We start from the raw sequence: 12,278 nt of genomic DNA, 5'->3' as shown, positions 1-12,278 counted from the left end.
ATCAGGCATAAACAAATTTCAAAAGATCGAAATTTTGTCATGCACCTTCGCAGACTACAGTGGAATAAAAATAAACATTAACACCAACAAGGTTCCCCCAAACCAACAAAGACATGTACACTAAATAGCATGATGCTAAACAACTCCTGTAAATCAAAACAGAGATTAAAAGATACCTGGAAACAAATGAAAATGAAAAAACATCTTACCAAAATCTCTGGGACACCTTAAAAGCTGTAGTAAGAGGGGACTTCATATCTCTACAAACGCACATGAAGAAAATGGAAGGATCACAAATTAACAGCCTAACAAATCACCTTAGGAAGCTGGAAAAGCAAGACCACCAAAACCCTAACTTCAGCAGAAGAATCCAGATCACCAAAATAAAAGCCCAAATCTGGGACATAGAAGACAAAAAGATAATACAAAAAAATCAATGAAGCAAAAAGTTGGGTCTTTGAAAGGATAAACAAGATCAATGGTCCCCTAGCTAGACTGACCAAGAAAAAAGAGAAAAAACCCAAATAAATACACTTTTATGGAAACAAACTTGAAAACCTTAAGGAAATGAAGGACTTTCTGACCTCACACAACCTGCCTAGGTTGAAACAAGAAGTAATCGAGACCCTAAATAGACCAATAAGAATCAAGGAAATGGACTATGTAATAAGTAAACTACCTACAAAAAAAAAGCCCCGAACCAGATGGCTTTCCAGGAGAATTCTATAAGATATTTAAGGAGGAGCTGATACCAATCCTACTGAAAGTATTTCAGTCAATTTAAAAAGATGGAAAACTCCAGAAATCATTTTATGAAGCTAACATCACATGATACCCAAGTCAAGTAAAGACCCAACAAAGAAAGAGAAGTATAGGCCAATATCTTTGATGAAGATAGATGCCAAAATTCTCAACAAGATCCTAGCAAACCAGATTCAACAACACATCTCGAAAATCATCCATCAAGACCATGCAGGCTTCATCCCTGGGACACAAGCCTGGTTCAACATTCACAAGATAATAAATATAATTAAATACATCAACAGACATCAGAACAAAAACCACATGATTATACCATTAGATGCAGAAAAAGCTTTTGACAAAAGCCAGCACCCCTTCTTGATTAAAAACTCTCAAACATCTAGGCACACGTGGAACATACCTCAAAATACTAAAAGTCATCTATGAGAAACCCACAGTTAGCATACTCCAAAGCAGACAAAAATTGGAAACATTTCCCCTGAAAACTGGAACAAGACAAGGATGCCCACTCTCTCCCCTCCTGTTCAATATAGTATTGGAAGCCCTGGCAACAGCAATCAGAAAAGAGAAGGCGATCAGGGGTATCCAAATAGCAAAAGAGGAAGTCAAGTTATCTCTCTTTGCAGATGACACGATTGTGTACTTCGAAAACCCAAGACAATCTGTCAAAAGCCTCCTTGCACCGATAAAGGACTTTAGCAAAGTTTCAGGGTATAAAATAAATGTGCAAAAGATAATCACATTTTTTATACCAATAATAAACAAACAGAAACCCAAATAAAAAGCACAATCCCATTCACAATGGCCACAAAAAAGAATGAAATACCTTGGCATCTTCCTAACCAGGGACGTGAAAGACCTTTACAATGGAAACTACAAAACACTGCTCAAAGAAATCAAAGATGACACAAACAAGTGGAAAAATATCCCATGCTCATGGATTGGAAGCATTAACATTGTGAAGACGTCATGTTACCTAAGGCAATCTACAGATTTAATGCAATACCCACCAAATTACCAGTAACATTCTTCTCAGAGCTAAAAAAAAAAATACAGGAATTCATATAGAAACGCAAACGACCAAGAATAGCCAGAACAATCCTCAGCACAAAAAAAAAAAAAAAAAAGCAGGAGGTATCACATTACCAGACTTCAAACTTTACTATAAAGCTACAATAATCAAAACAGCTTGGTACTGGCACAGGAACAGGCATATACACCAACTTTACTATAAAGCTACAATAATCAAACAGCTTGGTATTGGCACAGGAACAGGCATATACACCAATGGAATAGAATTGAGATTCCAGAAGCAAAACCTCAATTTCTCAACCAACCCATCTTCTACAAAGCCTCCACCACCTACCACTGGGGAGAGGAGAACCTATTCGTAAATGGTGCTGGGAAAACTGGTTGACCACATGCAGAAAATTCAAACAAGATCCCTATACACAAAAATTAACTCTAAATGTATCAGAGACCTAAATGTAAAACCTCAAACATAAGAACCTTAGAAAATGCATGACACTTATAGAATTGGAACTGGTGTCCTTACAGAAATTGGAACTGGCATCCAATTCCTGAACAGAACCTGAAACGCATGGGCCATAAGAGAGAAGACAGACAAGTGGAACCTCATTAAACTGACAAGCTTCTGCAAAGTCAAAGAAACCATCAAGAGAGCAGGGAGATAGCCCACAGACTGGGAAAAAGTATTTGCCAACTCAATGTCTGACAAAGGTCTAACATCGTGGATCTACAAGGAACTCAAATGTGCTGAAAAGAAAAAAACAAACAACCCCATTACAAAGTGGGCAAAAGATATGAACAGACACTTCTCAAAAGAAGACATACGAGCGGCCAACAGACATACGAAGAAATGTTTAACCTCACTAATCATCAAGGAGATGCAAATTAAAACTACACTGAGATACCACCTAACTCCAGTCAGAATGGCCATTATCAATAATTCAAAAAATAACATGCTGGAGAGGATGTGGTGAAAAGGGAACACTTCTACAGTGTTGGTGGGAGTGTAAACTATTGCAACCTCTGTGGAAAGCAGTGTGGCGATTCCTAAAAGCTCTAAATATCGACATCCCATATGACCCCGCAACCCCCTGATAACTCAAATCACTCTATCAAAAAGATACCTGCACATGTATGTTTATCGCAGCATTGTTCACAATAGCAGGAACCTGGAACCAACCAAGTTGTCCATCAAAAGAGAACTGGATTAAAAAAATGTGGTACATATATATGATGGAATACTATGCAGTCATAAAAAAGAACAAAGTCATGAATTTCGCAGCAACCTGGATGGAACTTGAGTCTATAATATTGAGTGATCTCTCACAGAAACAAAGATCTGAGTATCACATGTTCTCACTCATAAGTGGACCTTGAACATCTATCATACTACTATAAGGATTGACAGTGGTGGGAAACAATGGGGGTGCAGGGAGCAGAAGGGTTTTGGATTAACGGTAGTCAATATCTGTCTGGGGATGGGGGGACACCCCTTATCACCAAGGGTGCCTGAACGATGCATATTTGTATACCTAACCCTTAACTGTACCCTACAATTTTAAAATAAAAAATGTTTAAAAAATGAAAAAAAAATTAATAAATAAATCTGTATTATTACATTTTTAAAAATGAAGTATACAAAGTAACTACTACTATAATTGTGAAATTAGACATTGCTGACAGCCCAGATGCCTTTGCTCCAGCAATCACAACTCCTCCTAACTAGCCATACCCAGGATTCTAAGGCAATGTTTTCTCGCTTTATTTTCAATCTTCCCACCTAAGTACAGATTCCTAAAAGCAAACCAAGTATTTGTATGTATATTCATTTTTTGTTTTTGAATACAAACATTTATTTATATATATTTATACAAATACCCAGAATGTTTTTTTACATTATTTGCCTCTAGAAGAGAAAATAGGTGGCTTGGGGATAAAGGTGGGAGGAAAATTAATTCTCCACTGTATCTATCTACTTTCTGAATTTCCTACTATGTGCATATATTACCTACTAAAAAAGAGTCCAGAGAATTTAACTTGCCCCAAGTCACATAGTCAGCCAGTGTCAGAGGTTAGACTGAGTGCCAGTTATTGGAATTTAGGCCAGATTTCTTTCTACAACTGTAAAAGAATGTAACCAATGATCAGCCTTATACTCCACAATCTGGGAAAGCCTAAAAGCATGCTCCAACTGAGCCTGGATATGTTTCTGTTCATTTTCTCCATAAATTCTTTCAACAGTGTTCTGATAGGATTCCACAGGGCTGAGGCAGAGGCATATTTCAGCATAACCAACCACAGAGCAGGACAAGAACCCTACGTGATGCATTTTGGGCAGAATGACAGAATAAGTTCATACTTGGACAAAGACCCTCTGCTTCACACACATGGAAATAAGAAAAACATAAGCGACAATGTTATAGGTGAGTTCAAAGACAAGATAAACACCACTCTCTGCTAAGAATGGGTCAGCAACACAAGAAAAAGGCAGTGAGAGGACCTGATGGGTTCAGCATACTGAATCCAGATTTCTTCTGAAAGAAATAGCCACTGACCACTGCTTAGAGCTGAGGCTTCAAAAGAACGGGGGGGACTCAAGCACAGCTTGGAGATGAGGCATTCACTCAAGCTCTGATTAACTAGCAAATGACCTCACACCATCTGAAGGAATCAACTCCAAATGTATTAAAGACACAAACATGTCTGGTAAAACTCTAATAGAATTATTTTCCATTATAGGAAAAACAAAACAAAATACCCCTTGGTCTTAATAAGCTTTGAATGCTATTATAAAATACTACAGACTGGGTGGCTTAGCTAGCATACTTTTATTTCTCACAATTCTGGAGGCTGAAAGTCCAAGACCAAGGTACCAGCAGATTCACTTCTGGTGAGGACACTCTTCCTAGCTTGCAAGCAGCTGAATTCTTGCTGTGTCCTCACAAGGCAGGGAAAGAAAGCTCTGATCTCTCTTCCTTTTCTTACAAGAGTACTAATTTCATCATGGAGGCCCCACCCTTATGACCTCATCTAACTTAATTACCTCCCAAAGGCCCCACCTATCCAAATACCATCACATCAAGAGTTAGGGATTCAACATATAAATTTTGGTGGAACACATATGCTCAGCCCATAACATCACTCAAGCCAAAAAAAAAAAAAATTCATGAAATCCAATAGAAAAATGGGGAAACATCTGAAGAATCAATGCAAAGAAAGAGGAAAACAAATGACTGATGAATTATCTGAAGAGCAGCATGGTATCAAAGGAAATCAGAGAAATGCAAGTTAAAACAATAAAGGGAAACACTAGATACTCATTAGATTGTGACTATTAAGATCCTGGTTAAATCTACTAAGCACATAATAAAGAGGAACTCTGATATACTGCTGGGGAGTATAGACTGGTGCAAGCTGAAGGGATGTTTCTTTTAAGGAAGTGGCTGCCTGATCACCAAAATTAAAAACTTTTATATATTAAAAGATACTATCAAGAGAGTGAGAAGACAGTCCATGAAATGAGGGAAAATATTTGCAAATCATGTATCTGATAAGGGCCTAGTATATAGGAAAGAATTCTTACAACTCAAAGCATAAAGATGGCCAGGAATAGTGGCTCATACCTATAATCCCAGCACCTTGAGAGCCTGAGGAGGAAGGATTGCTTGAGCCTAGGAGTTCAAGTCCAACCTAGGCAACATAGCAAGAATTCATCTCTACCAAATACTTTTTAAAAAATTAGCTGGGCATGGTCATGTGTACCTGTAGTCCTAGCTACAAAGGAGGCTCAGGTAGAAGTATTACCTGAGCCCAGAAGATTGAGATCTTGGTAAGCCACTGCACTCTAGTCTGGGTGACAGAGTGAGACTCTGACTCAGGAAAAGAAAAAAAAAAAAAAAAGCATAAAGACAACCCAGTTTTTTTAAATGGGAAAAGGTCTTGAAAGTACATTTTTCCAATGAAAATATACAAATGGCCAAAAAACACCTGAAAAGTTGCTCAACATCAATAGTCATTAGTGAAATGTATATCAAAACCAGAGCTATCACATTATACCCACCAAGATGGCTATAATAAAAAACAAAGAAACTAAATTAAAAGTAAAAAGAGTAGATGATGGGGAGAAATTAGAACTTTGTATATGGCTGGTAGGGATGTAAAATGGTACAGTAGCTGAGAAAAGGAGTTTGATAATTCCTCAAAACTATAACTATAGTTTTAAACATAAAACTAACATATGATCCACTCCTAAGTACACCAAAATAATGAAAAACAAGTACTCACCCAGAAACTTATATACAAATGTTCATAGCGGCACTCTTCATAATGGTCAAAGAGTGGAAACAATCTAAGTGTCCATGGATGAATGAATGGACAGACAAAATATGGTATACCTATACAATGAAATATCATTCAGTCATAAAAAAGAATGAAGTACTGATACGTTACAACATGACTGAATCTTGAAAATGTGCTAAGTAGGAAAGAAGCCAGACACAGTAGGCCACAAATTCTATTATTTCATTGATATGATATATCCAGAATAGGCAAATCCATAGAGACAGGAAGCAGATTAGTGGTTGCTAGGATCTGAAGTAGGGAGGAATTAGGAGTGACTGTTTAATGGAAATTGGTTTCTGTTTGAGATGATGAAAAAGTTCTGAAACTAGACAGTGGTAATGACAGTACAATATTGCAAATGTATTAAATGCCACTGAATTGTGTACTGTAGAATGGTTAAAATGCTAAATTTTTAGGTATATTTTACCTCAATAAAAAAGGAATCAATGGAGGGGAATTGGGTGAGGATGAACATAAGTTTTCTATATGCACTTTCCAGCATCCAATTAGTTATAGCTATGCCAAAGTATCTTAAAAATATATTAAGCACTGACCAAGAATAGGTACCATTTTTATGGTGATATAGTTATGCTTTAGGGTACACATTTATTATGAGGACAATAACTCAAATTCCCTGATGTCCATACCTGTATTTTCTAATATGTTTTGCTACTTGTTATTACTTCCAAAGTATTATTACAATTATCACTAATTAAAATACCCTGTAATATCTAATTCTTAAGGTGTCTCCTTGTACATTATCTTACTTGGTACTTAAAACTAATAAGTTGAGGTAGACTAAACCAAAATTATTTATGATTCCCTTTGTTGAGATCCTCACAATTTTCTAATTCCCTTCTGAATTCAGAATAAATCTCTCAATCCTCACTTTCACCTACTCATTTTTACCAGTTTTAAAGGAGCTAAATGAAATGAATCTTTAGAGAATGGTTAAGGCTTGGTTTCCATGACTAGGGGACGATATCATTTCTTGATTCAATTTGAAAAACCTGTTTCTTTTCTCTCCTTTTTTTACATTTATTTAAAGAGGACTGAAAAGGCACAAATTTTGAGTTACTGAACTATAAGAAACACTTGAGAAAGCTATTTCATACTAGGGATTTGGTTCATCTTTCCTATAGTAAATCCATTTATGCATATATTATGCAATTATCATGATATATAACTATATTAGCTTATATCTAATAGAAAATATAGTTACACATGTAATTGTGTTTTCTATAGTTTATAAATAAGCATGTGAAAAGAATTTTGCAAGGAGGAAGAGGACTATGATCTTTATATTTTAATTTTAATTTTTTTGAATCAAGGTCTCACTCTGTTGGCCATGCTGGAGTGCAGTGGCACAATCATGGCTCACCACAGCCTCAAACTCCTGGGCTCAGGAAATCCTTTTGCCTCAGCCTCTTAAGTAGCTAAAACTACAGGTGCACACCATCATGACTGGTTAAGTTTTTGGTTTTTTGTAAAGACAAGGTCTCTCTATGTTGCCCAGGCTGATCTCGAACTCCTGGGCTCAAGCAATCCTCCTGTCCTGGCCTCCTAAAGTGTTGAAATTACAGGCGTGAGCCACTGCACCCAGTCATGGAAGAAGGAAGAGGGCTATGGTCTTTAGAGTTAGAGAAAATTACATTGACGAAAACATACAACAAATTAAGAAACCACAAAGACATCCAAGTGAAACATTCCAGATTCTGTTTCATCTTCCTCCCAATGAGGACCTGATTTCCATGATCTCCCACATGAAAGGTATCACTTAATTGAGCCATGAAATCAAAACTCAAGTTTTCCCACTGCTATGTCTCTGTGGACATGTTTAGTCATACGCAGTAATAACACACTCAAGACAAACTTGACCAAGAATCAGATCTAGTGTCCAAGAGCCAAATAGCTCAATCATTGAAATGAAACTCACTGGAGGAGCCACAGAAGGTGAGCTGAGGATGCAAAAGGTCCAGTTATGCACAAGGTGTACTTTCACGCTACTTGATTTGTTGGTTGACACAGTTGACCCAGACAGGCACTATTTCCAAAAATAAACTGTCAAAAATTAAGTCAGAAACATTTAGTTACCTGTGGCCTGTTTAGTATCTTCTCTGCAAATAATTTACTGACATGTGAAGAAGTCAGTGGAGAGACCAAGTCAGGGGCAAAGGCAAAACAAGGATGTGTTGGTGCCCAGGGAACCAAGGAAACTTCCAGCATTCAAATCCCAGGACAGTCCCTTCCACATTGACTCTGGTTTGACCACATGCCTTACTGTGGCTAAGGGGACATCAGCAAATTCAACACCAACAGAAACTTGATAAGAACTTGCACATTGGGAGCCAGAAGCAATGTAATAAATCCAATCACCCTGAGACAGCCATGCTGGGAGGATCCCAAAGCTAGCTAGGTACCAAGACCACCTGGAGAAGCAAAGAGGTGCTAGACATGTGAGTGAAGCTTCTTGGGTCTTCTAGATCAGCTACCAGACACCAGCTAAATGCAGCTATGTGACTTCAGCTGATTCTATATGGAGCAGAAGAAAAACCGGCCAAACCCTTTCAGAATTCCTAACCCACAGAATCAATCAGAGGAAATAATAAATAATTATTGTTTTAAGCTATAATAAGTGAATTTTATGCAGCAATAGGTAAGTGCAACACAGGATCTGTTAGAGACATAGAAGAAAATTGCACTCTGGGAATAGTAAATTTTATTTGTATACTTTTGGGGTAACCTGCTTAGCCGGCAGCTAGCAGAGAGGTCAGTCTGGGAATTCTGTCTTTGAGTAGGCTCTCAGGGATATCAAAGAAAACATTTTAATTGTTTATGAATTCTCAAGAAATCTTTGAGGGTTTACCACGGAGCATACTTGTGTAATGTCTGCTGTGTCCTTTTGTTAGAAGCTTTGACCTTGTTAGTTCAGGTCTGTACCATTCCACTTTTCAGAATTTTACAGAAAACAACTTTGAGATTGGGAAAAGACCAACTGGGAGTGGGCCTAGAAGATATGAACACTCCCCCATGCCCCATTTCACCCACTCATTTAAAAACAGCAGTAGTGGCATGGTCATTCTGTCCAGCCCTTCAGTCAATAGTCATGGCTATTGACTATTGACTATTGACTACTAACTCTGGAATGCCCTAAAGTGGCTCAGGACCTTGCAGGAAACTCTGGAGCTTTAGTTACAAGCATAGCATTGCACTGAGGGAGCAGGGATGAATGAGATGACAGGAACCTTGGCCCTGGAAATGAGAGTTGCTTAGTGGGGCCAAGAGGTCTACAGAAATCAGGATCTCCCTGTGTTGGGGTGTACACAGGTAGTAAGAAGGAGACTGAGAAACACAGGAAGAATCACACAAAGCAAAATAGAATTAAACTCCATTTATTTGGAAGAGGGAGTAAATCTTACTGGTGACTAGAGCCCTGAGGCTGCACTTTCTCCTCAGGAGGGAGGACTTGAGTAGATTGGGCTATGTCTGGCAAGGGCTGTAGTGGTTTGGTATCTGGGTAGATAAGCAGAAGTAAAGGAGCAGAATTAGTTTTCTCAGTCTGTGGCACCTCTCACATCAACGCAGAACCCACCTATGTGTCCTCTTTAGCTCTGTGTTCCCCCTGTCCCTATCCTCTAGGGTTTCCCCATTTTCTCTACCACCTCTCACCTGCCTGACTCCCCAGCTGGGCCTCAGGCCTGTCTCCCCAGAGCAGATAGGCAGAATCATTGAGGAACCGCTGGCTGCCGGTATGTTAGGCAGGTCTGTACTGGCCAGCGCTGTCCCCTGCCGCCTGGGGTAAAGTGGGAAAAAGGAAGAGAGTATCCAGGACTAAAAAGGTCTCCTGCATCCTGTTTTGCCTCCACTGTTTTTCAGTAGGAATTCCCTCCACCATTTGAATACAAATTTGATGGCGTCAGGTCCTGCAAAACTCCATCAATTTACCGGAACTCTTTAGGATAAAGTCCAAACTCTTAACAAGACTCTTCAACATCTGGCCTGTTTCCCCCCTCCAGCCTCATGTCTTGCTCCAGCATCCTGAACCCTCATTTCCTAGACAGCACCCCAAGCCCTCAAGTCTCCAAGAACTCGCACGTGCCTAGAATTTCCATATCTCATTACCATTGCGTATCACGAACCTCACCATCACTGGCATGAGTATTAGTGTTCTACTCCCTCAACTAAAACCTTTTTCTACACTATTTTAATCGTTTCTTGGTCTCTCATCAGACTGTAAATTCACTGAGAATAATGAATCCAGCACAGTACTTGACTCATTGTAGAAAATAAGTATTTCTTTAATGAACGAAAGGAGATGGGAGCATTTCCTCCACGAAGCTACAGAACATCTATTATTAAGCATAGGTGAGGATGCCTCATGATACCATCATCTCTCTACTGCCCACACTGGGGATAAAAGTCAAGCTCAAACCTTGGTTTGTGCAAGTGGAGTTAGAACTTTACCCAGAGCTAGAGAAGGCCGACGCCTGAAAACTCCACGGAGACACCCATCTGGAGCGAGGCAGGCGCCATTCGGCCGCTCACACAATCCCCCATTCGCCACCCCCCACCCCCACCCCACAGCGCTCCTCCATGTCCCCACCTCTGCTCGAGCACTCACGTCTCTGGCGCTGGGTGCAAGTGAGGCCCGGGACGAGGAGGGAAGAGCAGTCGCGACAGAGTGTCCTCTGCACGCCCGTGGCCCCCCACCCCACCCCCCGCCTCCCGCCCGCCAGGCCCGAGGCAGTCTCACCGCCGCAAGACTAGCCGCTTCGCGATGGTTCTCTCCGTGGGGCAGTAAAACCTCGCCAGCGCCTGGTTCTCGGGGTCTTGTGCAAGGACACGGTGGGCCGCCTGGGAGAGACAGCGGTCACTCCGGAGCCTGCGGCACCGGGCCCAGTCTCCCGGGCGCCCCCAGTCGCGGACACATCTGGTACAGGAAGTTAAGCCTCTGGAAGGCCTCGCGATCCTTCACCTGCCCCGCCGTCACCTAAGCTGCAGGGCCGGGAGCCAGACCGCCCGAGGTCCCGCCCCTCAGATAGCTCCGCCCCGGGCGTCCGCGCAAGGCCTCCGGGGAAGTGTAGTCCCTGAACCTGCGGACCCTTGTCGTGAGGCTCCAGCTCCTGCAATTCAAGTTCAGGGTCCAGTCCCTTGATGAGTTTTGGATTTCCTCATCTTCCTAAAGCTCCTGATCAGTTTATATTGCGTAGAGACTGCAAAGCCTACAGAAGCAATAGAGGCTCTTAAAACTGCTAAACATTTCCAGGACAGTAGACTGGGTATCCTTATGCAGCTTGGTCTATGTGCAATTTTTACCCTAGACCTTCCACCCTACTCTCGTGAAGCCAAAAGACAGAGGCCTGCAAGATCTAAAGAACTGACATTCAAATAAAGCACTGGTACCACTGGGGATGAGAGTGGGAAGGATCATGAGGGTGATGGAAGGAGGGAAGAGGGCCCCTGGTTCTCAGAAAGCACATCTTAACACTTTTCCACTTACCAAAGAAACGCATTTCCTGTTATACAGTGCTGGACACATGGTAGGTGATCTTCACTTGATGAGTGAATGGTTTCGAATTCCTAATCTTCGGGACAGCAAAGAAACTTGTCTACAGCATCCCTTGTCCCTGAAACATCACCCCACCTCCCACAGACATTCACTTCACATCCCTCCCTCTGATCTCTTTCTGTCTCCCATTTGTTCTGCCTGGCATCCTGTGACTCAGTTAATGACTACCAGTTCCTGAGGTTAGAAGCTGAGGGTTGAGAGCTGAAGGGGCAGAACTTAATGAACCCTGAGATGGGAGAGGACAGTCTGCGTCAGGAGAGGGTAAGACCTCTCTCTCCTCTCTCAGACTCCCTGCCAGGCGGGGGCAGAGAACCAGGCTTCCAGCTGGGAGGAAGCAAATGGCTGAAACCTCCTCTAGGAATAGTTTCACAAGTGTCCTCAGACCCAAATGAGAGAGGTATTTAAAATGTGGATGCTCAGGCCCACCCCAGACCTTGATCAATCACTGAGGGTGAAACTCAGAAACATTTTTAACTCCCAGTGATTCTTACACATCAACACAAGTCATCACCAAATGACAAACAACACAGAGATCACTTCGGTGATCCTTTGTCACACGTTATTTTTATCAACCAAA

At 40.9% G+C, this 12,278-nt stretch overlaps 1 pseudogene; it reads right to left on the bottom strand.

Moving 5' to 3' along the window:
- Positions 1 to 9,508: 9,508 nt before the first annotated feature.
- On the bottom strand, positions 9,509 to 11,122 carry LOC103276995 (annotated as a pseudogene).
- Positions 11,123 to 12,278: the final 1,156 nt, after the last annotated feature.

This window comes from Carlito syrichta, unplaced genomic scaffold, assembly GCF_000164805.1.
Source record: "Carlito syrichta isolate Samal-C Ts95f unplaced genomic scaffold, Tarsius_syrichta-2.0.1 Scaffold316450, whole genome shotgun sequence".
Lineage (NCBI taxonomy): Eukaryota > Metazoa > Chordata > Mammalia > Primates > Tarsiidae > Carlito > Carlito syrichta.
Note: the sequence above shows the minus strand (reverse complement) of the source record. Positions and strands in the feature narration are given on the sequence as shown.